Here is a 7,663-nt window from a genome sequence, read left to right as displayed (position 1 = left end):
ACCTGAAAAAATTAATTTGAAAGAAAAAAAAAAGAATTAACTCTCATGAACAGTTTTGTGCGACCATTTCTCATAACTTTCGGCGTGGATCATCACGAAAAGAAGCACCAAACTATAGCACTGTGAAAACTGGCTTAATGAGTTCAATCTTGTCCGATGCTCGCTTAAAATCGAATTCCGTTAAGGTCTTTCAAAAACGGCAGTTGTACCAGAGAACATTTATGCCGGAGAACATTATAGTGCAAGATAGTCATGTGACATACCGTGAGATAGAGGCATATTTGGGTATTTGTTCCATCGGCATACACCTTGCTGTAAAAAGGTTTGTTCTCGTTTGTCTAACCAAAACTTAACAATCACTCAAAAAAAGCTTGTGTCGATTAATGCGAAGATATATTGAAAAAATATAATCGGTGTGCTTCAAAATACGTTTATAAGATCGCTACAGGTAGCGAATCGTGGATCTATGCTTATGAACCCGAAATAAAACAATAATCGATCGTGTCGGTCTTCAAAGACGGACCAAATCCTACAAAAGTTGTTCGTGAAAAAAGCACTTCAAAGCAAATGGTCACCTGTTTCTTCGGCAGAACTTTTCATGTGGCGAATGTTCCACTTAGGCAACGTAGAAGCTCAATTCTGTGTGGTACACTACAATTTGACCGACTGAAGTCTTGGTAGCGAAAAACGAACAAGAGAAGACGAATCATTGTTCACCATGACATTGGCTCAAACCAGCGACTTTTTGATTGACCATAACGTCCAATTGATTGGTTATCCGCCGTGGAGCTCTTATTTGGCCCCTAATGGCTTCATTTTATTTCTGCACAATAAGATAAAAATGCGTGCCTCAATCGAAATGGAACAAGTGCTTCGAAAACTTCTTTTGACCGCATGCAAAAGTGTAAAAATCATGCCGGAGAATACTTTGAAAAACAATAAAACAATGTTTGACGATAAAAATTTACATTTTCATTATAAGACCTGAAATTTATGTATCAGCCCTCGTATACTTCAGGTAGCTCAACATGCTACAGCATAGTGGGCTACCGAAAGTGGTCTAGGGGATTTACAGCTGCGTGTAGGAGGCGGAAGAAGTTGAAGACGATGCCGAGCATACATTCTTCGCTGACATTGGACTGAGCGATGCAGAGAACTGGAAACTATGTTTCAAACGATAATAAAGAGCAGAAGACGCTGGAAAACGATAGGAATTGGCAGGAAGTCACCAGATACAATGTACAAAATACTGCGTAGAAAAATGATGGCATAGGGGACAAAGTGAAGGTCTTGACGCAGACAATATGTGGACGAGATGGTTAAACACAAAATTACGGGGTCCACCTCGATATAATATAAAAATATAGTTCCAAGGTTTAGTCTGTATCCCAAAGTAATATAGGGTGGGTTTTTAGCTGGTACCGCTGACTCGACGATGGACGTAATCGTTAGATACATAAAGCATTTTCCCATCTTGAATAGAATAGACGTCAGTCATTGTGTTCATCATGACAGGTCACAATATGATTGGTAAACATGCAGACAGGCTGAAGTTTGCAAGTAAAAAACTCTGCAAAAGTTGCAAGGACGTCAAGAAAGAGAATACTATAGAACATATGCTGGGTGTATGGTGCCGCACTGGCAGGCAGAAGGAGTTCCACTTTAGGTGCTTATTTCTTTGAGAACTTGTCTGAATTAGCGGATGTGAACATTCGCTAGTTGTAGGGCTGTTTAAAACCATCTGGATGGTTCAAAAGTAAGACCTAGAAAGCATCTGCATTCTCCGGTTCCTGTAATATCACAATGGACGAAAACTTCTAAGTGATTTTGGTGGCAGACTGCTACTTAAAACTAACCTAACATTTTCCTACATACAAAATGTTAATAAATTGTTTTCTAAAGAAAAAAAATCCAATTAAGTTTCTTCTAAAGACTAAATTTTCCATTTAGATGTAACTTATAATTTAACTTAAAATGCAAATATGTCCCTAAATTTGGTTTCTTGTAGTTCATTGCTGAAAGTCACTTTATAATGATAGAGACATACATTAAGGAAAATCACATCAATCAATATCTAAATATGCATGTTGCTCATAATCGTATCCTCAGACCCCACCAAATCAACCCCTACCATTTATTACATCACTAATGATGACATATTGTGTTCAAAACATCATTCGTTTTTTTATCCACAATATTTCCACACCTTTGCTTTAATGATGATAAATAGGGAGTAGAACGAATTTTCCCAAACATAAAACCATAATAAACAGCGGAAATTCCCCTGCGTATCAGACAGGGTATTTTGTAAATAAGTGTATAATGCAAATCTCCCTCGCTGAACAAATCGACAATTGTTGTTTTTTCCACAATCCAGCATTAACTTTGGGGAGAAGGAAATTGAAGAAACCATAATCTTTTATTAATAGCTTCATGTGGAGCCAATGCCAAGAGGCCAAGAGGAGAGTGAGTTCAAAGAACTTTCTGATACAATATCTCGAAGAAATGGAATGAAATTATAAATTAATCATTATAATTAGTAACAAAAACGTAGTAAACAATTACTAAAATACGGATAGACAGATGGATGGATGGATGGATGACTCGATAGATGATTGTGTGTTGGTTGGTTGATGGACATGATTTGATGGGAAGATCAATCGCTGGTTCGCACCAGCAATGGGACAATGCTCGCTGCTGGCAGCCACTTGCTGGCTTGCCTGCTGTGCAGAGATTCTTATTTGATCATTTGCTTGGTAGATAGGTAGGTACCATTAGGCCCGTGCCCCCTTCAACCATTCATTCATTCATTTATTCTTCATTAGCCATTCGTCAAGCCATTGGAGCAAGCACCAGTTTGTCCATAATAATAAATAATACCCATAGAGTTAATCAACACCTTAAGGTTTAAAAATCCATTAGGATAGAAGACAACATGAATGAATGCGCCCATGCATATGGACAATTCTAATTATGGCCATTGTAAGGAAAACGCCTACTTTTGGGCCATATGGCCGCCAATTGGAAACACGTCCGCTGCACTTAACCCCCTCTGGCAGTCAAAGAAGAAGACCTGGCCATAGAATTATTGCTTAACATATGGGATTATGTAAATATTAGTGGTAAGCGGGGAGGTGAAGTGCTAACTGAATACTAATAATGCAAGATTGATTAAGAAGATGACCAATTTGTGTACAATGGGTGGTGCATTCATAATATTTTTTAAGAAAAGGAGGAGGTAAATAAGTTAAAGCTTTAAAAGCATGGTGATGGTTATTGTTGACTAGGAAGAAAAGATTCTTCTTTGGAAAATTAGCTGCACTCGAGAAGGGGAGGTGAAGTGAAAGTTTTTGGTTGAATTCGGTTAATTAGGCAGAAGCAGCTTTTTAAGAACAAACAACGAAACCATAACGTTTTCAAATAAAATGAATAATTTAAAAAGTAGGTGATGCCCAGTTTTTTGGAGTTTCCCTTAATCTGAAAAAGCCAAAGCAACAACTCATAACTGTGAACTTTTTTTAAGGAAATGGGCTGGCATTAACAGCTGCAGGAAACAAATGTGTTCATAAATTTCACTTCAAAGGGTATTGTACCGAAACCCGAAATAACTGTAGAAACTTGACCCATAATTGATTTATATTGCATTTGCAAAAGAACTTCTCCTCTCAGTGACTTTCAAGGAGTCATTGACTTTTGATGACAGAACCGGCCTACTGTAAAAAATATCTTCACATCTTAAGGAAACTGTTCCTGAATTGCCCATCAGAAGATGATTGAGCCGCTTCAATTTGCCCTTTCGTTTGAGAAATGGTGGTTTTAGTACCCTTTCTTTTGGGTAAGGAAGGTTTTAGTACCCTTACCTTAGGGAAAAGGGGTTTTTAGTACAGTTTTCTTTGCCAAAGAGTGATTTTAGCACCACTTCCTTTGTGAAAGGGTAGTTTTAGTACCCTTTCCTTTGGGAAAAGGTGGTTAAGGATGGTTTTTGTACCCTTTCCTTTGAGAAAGGGTGGTTTTGGTTCCGTTTCCTTTATGAAAGTGTGGTTTTAGTACCTCTTCCTTAATGAAAGGTCGGCTTTAGTACTCTCTCCTTTGCGAAAGGGTAGTTTTAATCCGCTTTCCTTTGGGAAAGGGTAGTTTTAGTACACTTTCGTTTGGAAAATGGTGTTTGTAGTACCCACTCTTTAAGGAAAGGGTGTTTATGGTACCCTTTCCTTTCGAAAAGAGTGGTTTGACTACCCATTCCTTTTGGAAAGGGTACTGTTAGTACCCTTTTCTTTTCTTTGGAAAAGGTTGTTTTTTTTTACTTTTTCCTTTGGGAAAGGATAGTTTTAGTTCCCCTTCCTTTGGGAAAGGATGGTTTTAGTACCCCATCCTCTAGGAAAGGGTGGTTTTTGTACGCATTATTTTGGGAAAGAGTGATTTTAGTACCCTTTCCTTTGGGAAAGGTCGGTTTAAGTACCTGTTTTTTGCGAAGTTGTATTTTTAGTACCTTTTTCTTTGCGAAAGGATATTTGTAGCACCCTTTGTTTTGGGATAGGATGGTTTTAGTACTATTTTCTTTAGGAAAGGGGGGTTTTAGTACCCTTTCCTTTCGAAAAGAGTGGTTTGAGTATCCATTCTTTTTGGAAAGCGTACTTTTAGAACCCTTTTCTTTTCTTTTGAAAAGGTTGTTTTTTGTACTGTTTTCCTTTGGGAAAGGGTGGTTTTAGTATCTATTAGGGAAAGAGTGGTTTTAGTACCCATTATTTTGGGAAAGGACGGTTTTAATACCTTTTTCTTTGCGAATATGTGTTTTTAGTACCCCTTCCCTAGGGAAAGGGTGGTTTTAGTACACTAAAATGGTGAGTTTTGGGATCCTTTCCTTTGGAGAAGAGTGGTTTGAGTACCCATTCATTTGGGAAAGGATGGTTTTAGTACCCTATTCTTCTGGGAAAGTTCGTTTTTAGTACTTTTTCCTTTGGAAAAGGATGAATTTAGTACCCTTTGTTTTGGGAAGGGTGGTCTAGTACCCTATCCTTTAAGAAACGGAGAGGGTTGATTTAGAACCCTTTCCTTTGGGAAAAGCGTTGTTGTAGTACTATTTCCTTTAGGAAAGGGTTGTTTAAGTGCCCTTTACTTTGGGAAAGTGTTGTGTTCTTACCCCTTCCTTTAGGAAAGGGTACTTTTAAGTACCCTTTCATTAGTACCCTTTAAATTGTGAAAGAGTAGTTTTAGTACCATTACATTTGGAAAAGGGTAGTTTTAGTACCCTTTTTTTTTGGAAAGTGTTGTGTTCTTACCCCTTCCTTTAGGAAAGGGTACTTTTAAGTACCCTTTCATTTGGAAAAAGGGTAGGTTTAGTACCCTTTAAATTGTGAAAGAGTAGTTTTAGTACCATTACATTTGGAAAAGGGTAGTTTTAGTCCCCTTTCTTTTGGGAAAGGGTAGTTTTAGTACCCTTTCCTTTGGGAAAGGGTAGTTTTAGTACCCTTTCCTTTGGGAAAGGGTAGTTTTAGTACCATTTCCTTTGGGAAAGGGTACTTGTATTACCCTTTCCTTTGGGAGATTTAGTATCCTTTCCTTTAGAAAGGGAAAGTTTTAGTACCCTTTTCTTTGGGAAAGTGTTGTGTTCTTACCCCTTCCTTTAGGAAAGGGTACTTTTAAGTACCCTTTCATTTGGAAAAAGGGTAGGTTTAGTACCCTTTAAATTGTGAAAGAGTAGTTTTAGTACCATTACATTTGGAAAAGGGTAGTTTTAGTACCCTTTCTTTTGGGAAAGGGCAGTTTTTTTACCCTTTCCTTTGGGAAAGGGTAGTTTTAGTACCCTTTCCTTTGGGAGATGGTAGTTTTAGTACCATTTCCTTTGGGAAAGGGTAGTTGTAGTACCCTTTCCTTTGGGAGATTTAGTATCCTTTCCTTTGGAAAGGGAAAGTTTTAGTACCCTTTTCTTTGGGAAAGGGCAGTTTTAGTACCCTCTCCTTTGGGAAAGGGCAGTTTTAGTACCCTTTCCATTGGAAAGTGTGGTTTAAGTACCCATTCCTTTGGGAAAGGGTGGTGGTGGTGTGGGTACCCATTCCTTTGGAAAAGGGTAGTTTTCGGTACCCTTTCCTTTTGAAAAGGGTAGTTTAGGTACCCTTTCCTTTGGAATAGGGTGGTTTCCCTTGCCTTCTGGAAGTGTAGTTTAGCAACCTTTCCTTTGGGAACTTTTGCCTTTTATTTATGACCATTTGATAGAGATGCAGCATGGAATAATATTCTTGACCGCATACCATGTACTCTTTTCTTCTTAATCCTTCTTGTAATGTTGATGGAAACTTTGAAGACAGTTACAACATATTTGATCTTCAATTAAATTCGTGTATTAGACAAATTACAAACTGACATTTATCCTTCTTACTTGGGAGTGAGGCTGCTTTAAGGCAAATTATACAACATTCTAGGTACAACTCACTCCCTTTTTATATCAAAGTTGTTGATTGTATCTCAACTAACTAAACCAATTTGTAATACTTCAAGCATAGGTCTTGTGCATGATACTACTACAAATATTGCATGTCAAATTTTTTGACAGAGCTTTTAATTCAGTGAAAATCATGTTAACAACATATGAGTTGAGTGAGGAGTGAGCTGAGAAAAATCTTTGGCTTTCAAGGAGCAACACTTGATATGTATCTCTCTCTGTGTGTTTCTAAGACATTGTAATAACTTATAGGACAGCTTACAAAGTATCCTTGTCACTTTTTGATTATACACATGCGAATAATTTAAAAGCAAAATAACAACAAGTGGTGGTGACAAGGCTCGTGACTTACAGCCGGAAGTGGAATTTCTATTATGCCTCGATTACTTTTCTACATTAAGCCAAACGACAAATCATCCAGCTGAGCTTGGCATAAACTCATATGTATGTACATGTTGTATGTCTTCTCCGTCTTCGTCTTGGTCTCGGTCTTGGCGGCCAATGATCACATTAGGTTAGTCTTCCTAACAATGTATCGTATGCCTGCTGGAGTCAAACAGTGCAGCTAGGGCTGGCTGGCAGCAACTTCATTGGCCCTGCTGTCAAGCAGTCAACCAACTTGGCTTGACTTGGCTTTTTCTAAATGAGTTGGTTCTCATTAAAGTTTATTTTTATTGTTACGTGTATTGTAGTTTAACAAATCTTCAAGCCTGACAAGAGAAAAGCCTTTTTCAGTGTGAGTATGTGTGTGTGTGTGTGTGTGGAGGACATGTATTAGCCGTTTGATTAGCTGAAATGCAAATCGTGGTAATAAATGTTTGCTTCCCCAACCACAAGAAGTCATAAATAAGGGCTGCTTATGGTTTTATGTAGTTAGCCATTTGACATTAGCCTGAAATTATGCTGATGTTGTTAAATTGCTGATAGGAAAACAAAAATCAATTTAGAACTTTTTACAACTTAGGCCTGTTTGTCCATTCAGGTGGCTTAATTATGTATGCACATCCGTGCTTAGCGGCAAAGTGTAAAATATGCTAATTAGTTTGAGAGTGTTTGTTTGTTTGCTTGCAAAGCTTCCTTTTCGCACCGCATTTTAAATCGATATAAGGTTTCCCTCCATTGGATATGCGCAAGTATCTGCCATATGGAGTGAGTCACCTACGGAAGCATAGCTTTTAATAAGGATCCATATTTGTGATGAAAAATCGAAGCAGGTTACTGACT

This window comes from Stomoxys calcitrans, chromosome 5 (genome assembly GCF_963082655.1).
Source record: "Stomoxys calcitrans chromosome 5, idStoCalc2.1, whole genome shotgun sequence".
NCBI classification, from domain to species: Eukaryota; Metazoa; Arthropoda; class Insecta; order Diptera; family Muscidae; genus Stomoxys; species Stomoxys calcitrans.
This window is presented reverse-complemented; position numbering follows the sequence as displayed.